The sequence below is a fragment of the Microtus oregoni genome, unplaced genomic scaffold (genome assembly GCF_018167655.1).
Source record: "Microtus oregoni isolate MIOR12 unplaced genomic scaffold, Mior012 000005F_ref0000423, whole genome shotgun sequence".
NCBI lineage: Eukaryota > Metazoa > Chordata > Mammalia > Rodentia > Cricetidae > Microtus > Microtus oregoni.
Genome location: NW_024543064.1, coordinates 5,544,275 through 5,557,480, shown reverse-complemented (window position 1 = coordinate 5,557,480; position 13,206 = coordinate 5,544,275). Strand labels below are relative to the sequence as shown.

General features: G+C 50.5%; 1 protein-coding gene across 10 annotated transcripts in view; it reads right to left on the bottom strand.

The window, feature by feature from the left end:
• The window catches only part of LOC121447907 (calmodulin-binding transcription activator 1), an 829,155-nt gene that overhangs the window by 43,703 nt on the left and 772,246 nt on the right, over window positions 1-13,206 (bottom strand). Inside the window, exon 1 of one of the 10 annotated variants that reach the window (XM_041651186.1) lies at window positions 5,090-5,238. The exons of the other annotated variants lie outside the window; for them this stretch is intronic. The gene's annotated coding sequence lies outside the window, so the exon portion shown is untranslated. Of the gene's footprint in view, window positions 1-5,089; window positions 5,239-13,206 lie in introns of those variants that run through there. 10 annotated transcript variants of the gene reach the window in all.

Here is a 13,206-nt window from a genome sequence, read left to right as displayed (position 1 = left end):
CAGCCAGGTCTAACCCGAGATGAGTGCCACCCCTTCTCATGTAAGAGGCCGGACACTTGACTCCAACTGGGCCAGAATCCACAAAATGGTTCATTTGGGCCAATAAGGACATTTTCAGGAAGTTCTGGGAAGGAAGAGCAGCCTTCCCAGATAGGTCTGCTAAACTGGCAGGGTTAAGACTGCAGCTTAGAGCGGGCCACTTCAGGAACGCGGATCCTTATGCCATCGCTTGGGTGCCCAGACCCAGAGGTCCTAAGGAAAGGGCCAAATCTGGACTTAGTATGAGTCGGTGGACTCCCTTTATACATAATCTCATTCAAGGGGGGTTTTGTCCTTTGCAGCTCTAAGAAAGGCTGGGATGGGGCGGTGAGAGGGCTCAGTGGGTAAAGGTGTTCTCCCTGCAAACCTGGCCATCTGATTTCAATCCCCAGAAACCACACAGAGAGATGGGAGGAGGTAAGGGACTCCACAATGCTGTCCTTCGGCCTCTACCCCCATGTCATAACACACATACATACTCATACACAGCAACAGACTCACCCTATACTGTTTCTTTGTTTAATTTTTAAAGGAAGGGCTGAAGTGACGGCTCATCCAGAGGACCCAGTTCGATTTCCAGCACCTACATGGTAGCTCACAACTGGTTATAATTCCAGTTCTAGGGGATCGAAAGCCCTCTTCTTCTAGCTTCTATGGACACTAGGCAAGCACAGGGTCCACATAAATACATGCAGGAAAAACGTGTACACATAAGATAAAGTTCATTTTTTTAATTTAATGAAGGTGTGGGGTGACTCTATGAAAATGTTGATCTTTTTGCTAAATATCAAAGATTTCTATTTTTCATGTATAAGTAAAATATTCTTTATCACTAACTATCTATTAGTATTACCCGAACATTGCTAGATTTTTCTCAGAAAACTGGGTAAATTATGGCAGAAACAAGCTGTCATGCTTGTGTGGAGCCCCACTTAATGCTCATTACCCACAGAAATCAGAAAGATGGCAGAGGCAGACCGCTCTGGCCTCGCTTGAGACCATCTGTTGTCGAATTTATGTCTCGAAGAATCTTAACTCTTCAAGCCTTGGGTTGCTGCCGAACGCGGTGGCACAGACACATCCCACAGAGCAGAATCACAAACACCAGAACTGAAAGACAGTCTAGGAATTTCTGATTCAATGGCTTTTGACTTCTTCTGACTGTGGCCTACTGCAACAGAACCCACTAAGCAGATAGACAGACGCATGCCCCCCACACACACACCTGAAACAAGACTCCCCAATCCACACTTACATGCAACACACTTTGACTTAAAAACCCATTGGTGCTGAACCACTAAATCCACTTCCTGAACCACTTACAGCTTTCGGAGACAGATACCAGACTGTGATTCAGGGATATAAGACAATGTCCCTATTGGTTTGGTTAGTGGTAAAGTGGAGACACAGCCCTAGGACCTATCTTATTATTGTTATGACATGAAACGGCTGTTACTTATACAGAATCCTCAACAGCAAGCACCCCTGCCAACCCTAAGAAACCCAGGAAGAAGATCCACACGTGACCTAAGCTATCGTATACATGTACAGTGTCCACAGTTTCCAGGGCCACCTCAAGACCATGTAAGAAGGAACACACACCTAGCAGAGACCTTGAATCGATCTCAGTGGGAGAGTGTGTGAAGGTTGCGTCTAGACGGCCAGGAGACAACACTAAACCCGACACGTGAGTAGGAGCAAGCTGAGTTCTCACTTAGATTCTGGTTCTGTTTAGCGAGGAGCATGAGGCTGAATGGTATCTTTATTAATATGTACCAAGTTCTAACTCCTAGACTGTATCACTCCAGGTACAGTCGGGAAGAAAGGGATAGCTCATATGCTTCCCTCCACACACCCTTAACGGCCACTCATTCAATCCAGATGAGACCGGAGTCAAGCTTGGAGAACAGACAGAGTTTAACACTGAGTGTTGATGTGTGGAAGTTCATGGGCCTGACTGCAAACCTGGAAAGACCTAGATGGTGGTAACAGTTAACAGGAGACACACTGCTTGGAGAGCAGGGAGTGACTTCCCAAGTGACAAAAGCAACTGCTTGTCTGCCTATTGCGCAGTAACCCAAATGCAAGCACACCAGCGAACAGCGGAGTCACTGGGCTTCCTGGCTTTGCTCAGGAGGAAGGTAAACCTATTCACACAGATCTCAGCAGATCTGGGCACCACAGTCCTCATGACACGAGGTGACAACACTCATGTGTTACCAGTAGACTAATAAGCACTTCCTAAATGTTAACTGTGGCTAATATTAACACATGGTTGTCAATGTAACGACACATATCATCTGGATTTCTCCCATTAGCATTTAAAAATCCCCCGAGGGCTGTCTGACTTGACATGAAATAGATATTCAAAAAAGGGTAGGAAAGATAAGATTACCCACATGCTGTTTTAGTCTATAATTGTCAAACAGCCTAAAGAGGAATTTATGGTCAACCCCTAGGAAGTTTCCCTGCTGGCCTCTCCTGTACCTTCCCTTTGTCTAATCCTCTTTTATTTTATCTATTTTTATCTATATCTCAGTAGCCTCCCTCAGGCACCCCCACCTCCACCGGTTTGGAAGGTGAGCTACACACAAATAAAACCACATCACACATGGCTGCCAGAAGCTTTTTGGCAAAGAAATACGTAGCTGAAATGCACTCCCAAATATCAGGCTCGGGCGTGACGGGACGCTCCGCTCATGTTTAATAATGAAGACCTGGCACCAGCCTGAGAGCCTCCCTCTTTTGACAGTATCGATGGGACACAAAACATCAAATTACTTCAGAGAGTAATTTAAAGATGCGAAGATCCAAGAGCACACAGTGAAGCGTGGGGAGCAGAGGAAGGGAGGAAGGGAGGAAGGACTTCCAGAAAACCAGGCAGGGCTGCACTAAGCTTAACAAAATGGTCTCCACTGATTTTTACTGGGCAACATGCAAACTTGTGCTTTGTATGCATATATTCAATTCTCTCTAAATACTTTCTTAAAAGGCAGACTACACACACAGTACTGTCACTTCCGAAGTTCGTGAGAAAGCACGACACACCCGAAGTCATTGTGACAGATTTCCAAAGGAAACTCTAGATCTCCCCATTTACGTGTCCCACACTGCCAGGGGACAGCCAGCCATTCTAGTGTGGAGCCTGGAATCCTAGCTGTCAGTACGAGCTTCACGCCTCCTCCTACGGCTACTTTCACTGTCAACTGACTCTTCATCTTGATTTGCTCGTGTGGAATAAAGAATTCTCAGTCCCACCTGTTATCCACGAATTCTGTAACAGTCCAAGCACATTATACAGCAGTGACAGCTATTCTAGGTAGGAGGACCCAGCTCAGCCCTGAATAGAAGGCTGAAAGAAAGCCGGAAACACCATGCCTGTGATTTAAAACCCTGAAAACGTGCAAGGCTGTTTTCCTTAAACGATCTGTGTCCACTTGGGTTGTCCAGGATAGAATTAACCAGACCCGCTGAGGTTCCTAAACAATTTGCGACACTCCTCTGCTTTGCTTCACTACCAAGACAAATGAACCCTGTAAGTAAACACGACTTTCTGGAACAGTAAAGGTTATCGCTCCCTAAATCCAATACAAAGAAAAAAGTCCCACAAGGTAATTTGTTGTCTAGCGATTCTGCTTTTCAAATAACAAATGATTTACCTACACACACACACACACACACACACACACACGCACGCGCGCGCGCGCGCGCCAAGGAAAGCACTGGGTACTGCTTTAATGATTCTGTTTATCGGATTTCTGAGCAATAGTTTCTGTGCACACCGGTTCTGGAGGGAGACTGTGCAGTCCGTTTGTTCATTCTGCCACAGAACTGCTTGGGAGCACAGTTAGAAACTGCGAGTGTGGCCTCCCTGAGAGGAGAAACAACCAATTCAGCCAAGGTGAGATCCCAGAACTTCCTGGTTGTTTACTGGGTCGCTTTCTTTATCAGCTACCTCAGGTTCTCCAAAAGAAAACAGACCAAACACTAGAGGACCAAGCAGGAAGGTGAGACCCGAAGACAATACGCACGCCTTGGATATGTGTTTTGATGTTCGATCTTAGCCTACGGGTTCTAACAAAGCTAGGTGCTACCTCTTAACGCTGTGCAAATCACGGAGAAATCAAGAGAGCAATAGGGCCCCCCTAGGGTGTGCTACACGGGTGGCGGCGAAGAAGAACATACCCCCCCTCCAACGCCCTGCTTCTGGGCTGCAGGTAAGCCAAGCTCTCAGGAAGTTCTTCCACACCTTCCCTCTCAACTTTTCTGGGGCGCATGAAAAACAAAGCAGCCTTCCTGCACTCGGGTGCACTTCGCTTGCACCGCGGGTGCTGAGCCGGGCTGCGGCCACCGCGCGGGGGAACAGGGCGAGGGGCGCGGGCCGGCGGACAGAAGGAGGGGAAGCTCAGCGCAGCGGCGGAGCAGGAGCGCGCCCCCCGCCCGCGCGCCCCCGCCGCGCCGCACATAAACACGCGCGCTCCAGAAACGCGCGCCGGCGCCCGTCCCCGCGCGCGCCCCAGCTCACGTAAACACACTCCGTTTCCCACGAGCCCGCGTGCGTGCCTCACACCTGCTCTGCGCACGCTCACCCAAACACACGCCCTCCTGTAAACACGGGCCTCGCGCCCGTGATGGCTCCAGACACAAGGCTCGGTTCCCCACGCTCACTCCGCCATCCACGCATGCTGCCCCACTCGCTCACAAAGCACGCGCGTCTCACACACAGTCCTCAAAGGTACTTGCTCGGCCGACTGGACTTCCCCCAGTCGCTCCAGAAACACGCCCCCACAACACCAGGTCCCCGTGCACGCTTCAGGCTTCACTCGCGCTATAAACACGCGCGCACCCACTGCCGCGCCTGTCAAAACACAGCCCGGACGTCCTCGCTCCCCCCACGCGCTCTAGAATCACGCGTGCCCGCACCTTGCTCCCCCGACGCTTCTCTTCCTCACTCTCTCGCGCCCCCGCGAACACGCGTGCTGCCCCCACGCCCGTCCTCCCGCCCGCGCACCAGCCTCCGCCCTCGCCCCTCCGCCACGCACATACTCACTGGGACGTGGGAGCACAGTAGTCACCCTTGGTCCGCCCGGCGCCCAGTCGCCCGTGCCCGGCTCTCCGCCCCGCCCGGCCCCGCCCGAGTCGCTCCACTCCACACGCCGCCGCTGGAACGACGCGCTGGGCTCTGGGTACCGCGGTCTCCCCGCCACAGCCCGAGTGCGCTGCCACGGCCAATGGAGGGGCGCGGCGGTGAGCTCACCGGGCCCGGCTCCGCCCCCAGCGCCGCGAGCGCCAATCGAAGCGCGCTACGTCACCCGGAGCCGGGCAGAAGCAGGTGTGGGGCGCGGAGCGGCTCGGCGCGCGGACTGCGCCGGAACTGCGCCCAGCCTGGCGGCGTCGCGCTGGACGGCGTCGGGCCGGGCCTGGAGGGCGTCGCGCGCGCGTGGGGCTGCGTGGGGCCCGAGCCGCCGCCCTGTGCTCGCGGCTGCTCCCTCCGTCTCCAGCCTGGATGCACCTCGTAGGCAGGGCGTCTCCCCGCGCGACGGGCCGCCGCGCCAGCACCTTCCCCTCAGCTCCTAGATGCGCAGCGCCGTCGGGTGGGCCCGGGAGCCCGTTCCCAGGGGCCCAGCGGCCCCGGCGTCTGCAATGCAGAGAGCGGGGGAGGGGGCTCTGCACTGGCCTAGGTGGGGCCCGCAGGGTTGTGACAGTGACTTTGCATCCCCTGGGAGTTCAAGGCCCTTCCCATTTTTGTGGTCAGAGCTCGAAGTCCTTAGCTTAGAGTCAAGGGGCCGCCGCCTACTCAGATGCAGCCCGGTTGTCCCCAACTTGTAGCGCTGTAATCACCCACTTGGATACTTCGCCAAAATATATTCTCTTGCCTCCTGCAGCAAAGCTGAACAGAACTCTCAAGGCTCTTTGTCCCCCACACAGTCTCCGTAGGCATCCCAGGAGGACGCCACGGGCCCTTAATTCTCTCATTTATATCTTACCGTTATTCACTTAACCACTCACCCACGCAAGACCTTGCACATAGAAAGTGTGATCCACACATGCTTCTGAAGGGCCATCTTTTGTTTTTCCTTTTTATTGTCTGTTAACTTTAAAAGATGATACATCTTTTCTGCTAATCTGGGTTAAAAGTCTCTACATAACAAAGGTAGAGCGTCTTGGCCCTACCCAATCACACTATGAAAATGACACTTTGCATAGTCCTTAGGTTCCAACAACCAAAGGTGAATCAGTGGCTAGACTCCAGGTGCAGGATGCCCTGCTCACACACAAAAAGCAAGTAGGTGGTGGGCAGTCTCTCTTGGGGTCTGGCCACAGACCCAACATGAGCAAGTCCAGTTTGGCAGCCTGCTTTGGCAGTCAGGACTCCACAGCATCGACACACTCCCACTAGGTCCCTCAGAGTCCACAGCCTCTACTCAGGTCCCACACAGGCGCCGCACAACTTCCCAACTCCCCTTCATGTGCTAGGGGAACTTCTGTCGATGAGGCCTCACCACACTTAGCACTTTTTCTGCCTCTGTGGGCAGAGCCATGCCGATGACACTGTCCATTCTGAAACTGCAGCACCTGTGAGTGGGGTCTGCCTCTCTCTAAGGGACACAGTGCACAGGCAGTAGTTAAGGACCCTTTAACTTTGGATACAAACTACCCAAATTCAGAGCCAGCCACTGTCACTTTTCACCTGTGCACCAGGCTCTGTGTTGTTTCTTTGTATCTGCAGGGCAAGTGTTACCAGGTGATGGAAGACACATTGTGAGCGTACCATGAAGTTAGCTATTGTTGCCTTCTGAACTAAATCAGGGTACCTTGGGCGTTCTGAGCAGTAACTAGAAGTTAAGAAGCTGGATAGTTCTGAATTTCAAGTGATGTTCTGGTGTTGGCCTGAGCAGTTTTGGTTTGTGTGTATAACCTGTGCATTATTCCACGTGTATAGTGTAATTCATCAAGATCTTAAAGGTTAGCAAGGTGGCCCTAATATGTCTGTGAACAACCACAGTGTAGCTGGACATGCTTTGTGTCTGCAGCTCAGCTAACTACTGGGTTGCTTTGGATCGACTATGAACAATACCCATACTGGGTGAATGAGACAAACATAAGGACCCACATCTGCCCTGCGCTCCAACATGCCAGGAAATGCATGATGACAAGCATCCAGGCACCAAGACCGAGCTAGGAAGCAGAAACAGGGAACCCCAGGTCACCCCCCCCCCCCGCATGTGAGAAACCTCTTTGTCTTACTTTGGTTTGTTTTTATTTTACAGGAAGGGGCAGAGTTCACCGCCGGTATCCCAGCTGTCTAGGGAGAGCCCCCAGAGAGTGTATGACTGATCTTTCCTTCACTTTCCAGCAACCCCATGGCCACAAGGCATGAGAAGCAAGGGGGGCTGATGGCTGCCACAGTACAGAAGGCATGCTTGAACTCCTCTGTCCAGGCTGCGGTCTACAGGTAGGAGCATTCTGTCTAGGCAGTCTGCATTAGTGGCTCTGCAGTAGGAATGTCCTTTTCTTATTCGTCTGATGGCATAGTCTCCTAGCAGGCACTTCCTGCGACTGAGTCACCACTAAACCACAGGAACAAGAATCCTCCTTGGCCAGGGCACAGGGAGCCAGGTGGAGCTGGGGTGAACTGGATGCTTGTGTGACTGACTCAGAACTCTGACAGTGTGCTCCAACTGAGGCCCACAGGTGGTTGGTTGCTCCAACTTGGTTCTCCTCTAAGTTAAAAAAATGAAAGGGAAAGGCATGCGTGTGACTCAAGCTTTCATTGTGCCTGGGTCCTTCTCTGAAATGGGGAAAAAGAAGGCTTTCATGAGTTAGTTGTGAGTCCAGTTGGCGGGACCCAGACCAAGTGCAGTTTTTGTCCCTCGGGCACATACAGTCTGCTGTTATTTTAGCCCAACCTCTGCTCGCTGGGGATCCTAAGTGCCGATGGGGAAGAAGGGAACTACAGTTACTGGGTCCCTGTTATCTATTGCTGCTGTGCTGGGCACTAGGATCCATTACTGTTCATTCTCAGCAAGTAGGACGGAGAATAAGACAAAGGCTTCAACAAGACAGGTAACTTGCTCCAGACTAGGCAGCTGGCCAGCAGTAGACCTGGACTGCAGCCTCTGAAACTGCTCCCATTTTGTCCTGTTCCAGGCACTTAAAAAGTGCTGCCTGCAAGTTACCATAAAATGAGTTTCAGGCGCACAGCAGAAAGGCCAGGCCATTGGCATTTCTCATTGCCGTCTTCAGGGATGCTTTGCACTGGCTGGAATTCTTTGATGTTCGATGTGACCATGTGATTTTCTTTGGCCAGTGAAAGGGAGAATGACTTGTATCCTTACAGACAGGAATTAGAAGGGCCAGTGATGCTCCCACCACACTCCTTCCCCCAGCCCGGATGATTGGGAAAACTTGTTTATATGAAGTGGTGGCCCCTGTCTAGTTCCTTGGAGGTGGGTCACAGGCTGAGCCCTCCCTCCCAGCAACAGGCACCACGCTGGAGTATGACTGACAAACCGCTGACATCAGACACTGAACTGTTTGTTAGCATAGCCGAACCTCTCCTATGTGATAACAGCCGAGTATGCTTCTGGATAGAGCAACTTCCAATAAACAGGATCACAGTGAATATTTTAACATGAGTAAGGGGCTGGAGAGTTGGCTCAGCAGTTAGAGCACTGGCTGCTCTTCTAGAGGACCTGGGTTTGACTCGCAGCACCCACATGGTGGTTCACAATGGCCTGTAATTCAGTTCCAGGGGATCTATTACCATCTATGGCCTTCTCAGACTCCAGGCATGCACATGGAGCACATACATACAAGTAGACACATATGCACAAAAGTAAAATCTTTTAAAAGTTCTAAATGTAAGTGCAATATGCATATCTGTGTCTTAAAAAAACAGCAGGAGTGATAGGTAACATAATAGATAAAGAGTCTTTCCAACAAAAGAGCTGGAAAACTGGATATTCCCATGCAAAAGAATGAAAGGGACCCTTCCTTACCTCCTGTGGTACATACAAACTATCTCACAGTCCACAGCAAAAATCTACAATCTATAGTCCAAACTATAGGACTCCTCAAAACATCTTAGCGGTAAGTCTTCATGACTTGGGGATTGTTATTGACTTCTTAAATATGATCTCAAAAATACAAGCCATTAAAGGGACAATAAATGGAACTTTTGCAAAATTAAATATGGCTGTGCTTCAAAGAACACTACAGAGAGAAAAGACAATTCATTAAAAAGAGAAAATACCTGTAAACAACATGTCTAAAAAGAGACTTGCATCTAAAACCAAGAATTCTTGCAGCTTAAATTTAAAAGAAAATAACTCAGTGTTCAACTGAGTGCGGGATCTAAATGAGCTTGTGATAAACAAATGAGAAGGTGTCTGGTGAAACTGTTATCACTAGAGAGTGCAAATCAAAACCACAGCGCACTAGACGTGGTGGCGCACACCTTTAACTTCAACACTGCACTTGCGAGGCAGAGGCAGGGGGATCTCTGTGAGGCCAGCCTGATCCACATACTGAGTTCCAGGCAAGCCAGGGCTGTAAAGTGAGACTGTCCTGACAAAACCAAACCAACAGCATCATCAACAACAAAAGAACACATCAAGACAGCCACGAGGCAACAACAGTAACAGACGGACAATGACAAGAGCTGGCAAGAGATGAGCAGGACTCCTGAGCACTGCTGGTGGGAACGTCAGATGGTGCCATGGCTTTAGGAAGCAGACTGCACTTCCTCTGGGTGGGTCTTCAGTTATTATACAGCCCAGCAATTCCCCTCCTAGCTATGGACCCGAGAGAAGTGAAAACAGATGTTTGTATGTGTGGATGTTTGGGTAATAAGATGGAAGGAAGGACAGATACATACACACAACAACACATGCACCCAGAAGGCAGCATGCTGGATGGAGAGATGAATAAATAAATAAATGCCAGCCTTAAGGCCACACATACCCTGATTCCGTCTACAGGCAATGCCAAGCACAGGCAGGTTTATAGAGACGAAGTTGATTACTAGTTGTTGGGGCTCAGCTGTGGGCTGGGAAGGGAGGGGGAATGACCATTACAAGAGTATGGAGACTTCTAGAACTAGTTTCTACTGGTGACTGCATAACCGTGTGGATAGACTAGAGACTTCTGAATTGGGAACTTGAAAAGGCGTGAGACTGGAAGCTGGCTCGGGGGTGAGGGCACTGACTGCTCTTCCAGAGGACTTGCACTCAGTTTCCAGTACCCACATGGCAGCTCAAAACCATCTATAATTCCAGTTCCGAGGATCCAATGCCTTCTTCTGGGATCTGGGGGCATGTCACCCACATATGGTGCACAGACATACATGACGGCAAAATGCCTATTCTTATAATAATGCATAATTTTTTTAAATTAAAAAAATGATGTAGTATGTTGACGATATTACAAAAAAAACACTGTGAAACACACACAAACACACACACACACACACACGAGACAAACAAGGAAACAGTATTAAGTCTAAGTTTTAGAAAGAAGACGGGACCTCAGAAAGAGAAGCCATGTCAGGAGGACTCAAGGCTAACCCCGTGTCAGGAGGGCTCAAGGCTAACCCCGTGTCAGGAGGGCTCAAGGCTAACCCCGTGTCAGGAGGGCTCAAGGCTTGCTCACTAAGCCCTTCATGTCCAGCCCTTTGTTTGAGGCAGCAAGGGGAAGACTCTAGGTAGATAAGGCTCGGCTTCAGGACTTCAGCTCTTCTCAGGGACTAGCCTCCACAGGGGAGGCTCCCTGTCACACGATGGTGACTTCCGGGGCAGCAGGCCAGTAGATGGCTATTTCTAACATACTTCTGGAGGGTGTGAGAAAAGCCAACGGTGGTCAAATCTGCCAAATTCCTGGCTACTGTGACAGCCTTCGTGATCTTGGAGAAGCACTTCCTGAACTTAGTCCTTTCAACAGTGGGTGGATGATTTGGGGACACTCGGGAGCCTTACAGATTCCCACTGCCCTGCCAAGCCCTTGGTTAGGGCCTCTGGACTGTTCAGTAGGAGGGGGATTCTGGCTTGGCCAGTGACCTGACTTTGGGGTCCAATTCCAACACCAGGTCCCCGTGCAGCAACAGGATCTCCCACTACTTTGCACTTCCTTCCTCCCATGTAAAATGAGGCTAGACCAGAGCTCACTGGAATTTGTAAAACAACCTGACCAGACAGTAGCGCCTGAGCCTCCCTTCAGGGAACCTGGAGTGAGCAGTCCTATGCAGGCAGCTGCACAAGTGAGCCCGACCAACCCCACAATGTCCGGGAAAGAAATGCATTTGGGCTATTTTGAACCCCCCAGCTGTGGGCTGGCTTGTCTGCAGCAATATGTGCAGCTAGCCAGTGGAGGAGACAGGCATTTACTACCTCGATGGACATCAGCCTGGGCAGGCTTTGTTCAGGAGATAAGAAGAGGGGCAGATGTCATAAGAGAGACAACGACATGCAGGTTTCTCTTCGTGGACAAAATGTACAAAGAAAAACCACCTTTCACTTGTTGTCCTTGGTAGCAACTGCCTCACCTCTTCCCAGCACTCCCAAACCCCAGTATTGCAAGGAATGATAAAGCTCAGGGCTATTACCATGTTCTAGGGAAGGGAAGTGCAGAGGCATCGCTCTCCAGAGACAGTGAGTGTAAGACTGGAGTGGAAGTAGATACCTTGGGTCGCCATCCCTAGCCTGTAACAGGACAAGTTACTGGAGCCCTTTTGTGATGCAGGCTCCTTGTTAGGATGAAGATGGAAACAGCTCCTGGAGAGAAGCTCAAGATGGAAAGAAATGAGTAGAAAGGAAAATTTTGGGGCCTGGTGGGTGTGCACTCAATAAGGCTCAGGGACCAGAACTGGGGATGACACCATCACTTTGGACAATAGACCACTTCCTGTATATTAAAAGGGTGTGGTGGTGTACACTTTTAATCCCAGCCCTCAGGGAGACAGAGGCAGGTGGATCTCTGTGAGCTTGAGGCCAGCCTGATCTACAGGGTGAGTTCTAGGACAGCCAGAGATACACAGAGAAACCCTGTCTCAACCAAAAAACCAAAAAAGAACCAAATTTGTCTCCTGTGATGTTGGGGAGAGCTGGCAGCTATTCTGGCCATGGCTGATAATCTCACACAGATGGAGAAAGGTCACCCTGAGTCCTATTCTGTGGCCCTACAGGAAATACTGAGGTGAGAAGGCCTAGGTCCTGACTCTAGCACACTCTGAATTCAGAAGTCTCACCCAGCCGGGCCTGCACCAGCATGAACAAGCTTAACCCAGCCCCCCAGTTTTGTGCATGTCTTCACCAGGGAGCGCACAGGCCCCCTGTGCAGAGTAAGCAGCTTCACCAGCCTTCCTCTCGAATTCCTTGTTCAAAGCAGAGTCTGCCCCTTCAGTCCTTGTAGAACCCAGGGTTTGTGCTGTGAGAGCACCTCAGGCCCCCTGAGGCTGAAACTGACCTTTGCACAGGGCAGGTACCCCAGCAGAGCCTCCTAGGAGGACTCTAGAGGGACCTACAACCATGCAGGCACCACTTCTCCCTGAGAAAGGCACACACAGATATGCGCAGATTAGCCAGCCAGGTGTGGAACATGCAGGCAGTCACGGTATTTGGGAGGCAAGAGGCAGGCTGATCTCTGTGAGTTCAAAGCCAGTCTGGTCTACCTACATAGGGAGTTCCAGGACAGTCAGAGTGACATAGTAAGACCTCCCTGTCTCAAGCAATAACTACAACAGCAATACACACACACACAAGAAACGAATGGATTAAAGCTATCATTGTGTAGTTTCTTTATAAGGTAGATGCCTTAAAAAGAAAACTGGGGCTCTGACCAAAGAGAAGTAGGCAATGACAGAGTCAAAAGACTAGACAGGTAGAATGAGAGCCATCTTGGAATCACAATCTTAGAGTGGCCATTAGACACCCATGGAAACGACGGCTAGATGAGTACTCGGGGAAGAGGCAGAGTGACAGATTTAGTTCAGGGACTTCATAGACACTCTAGGTGCTAAATTCTACTATTAAGAAAAGCAAGGCCCAGGTAGCAGTGGTGCACGCCTTCAATCCCAGCACTTGGGAGGCAGAGACAGGAGGATCACTGTGAGCTCGAGGCCAGTCTGGTCTATAGAGTGAGTTCCAAGACAGCCAGGGCTACATAGAGAAA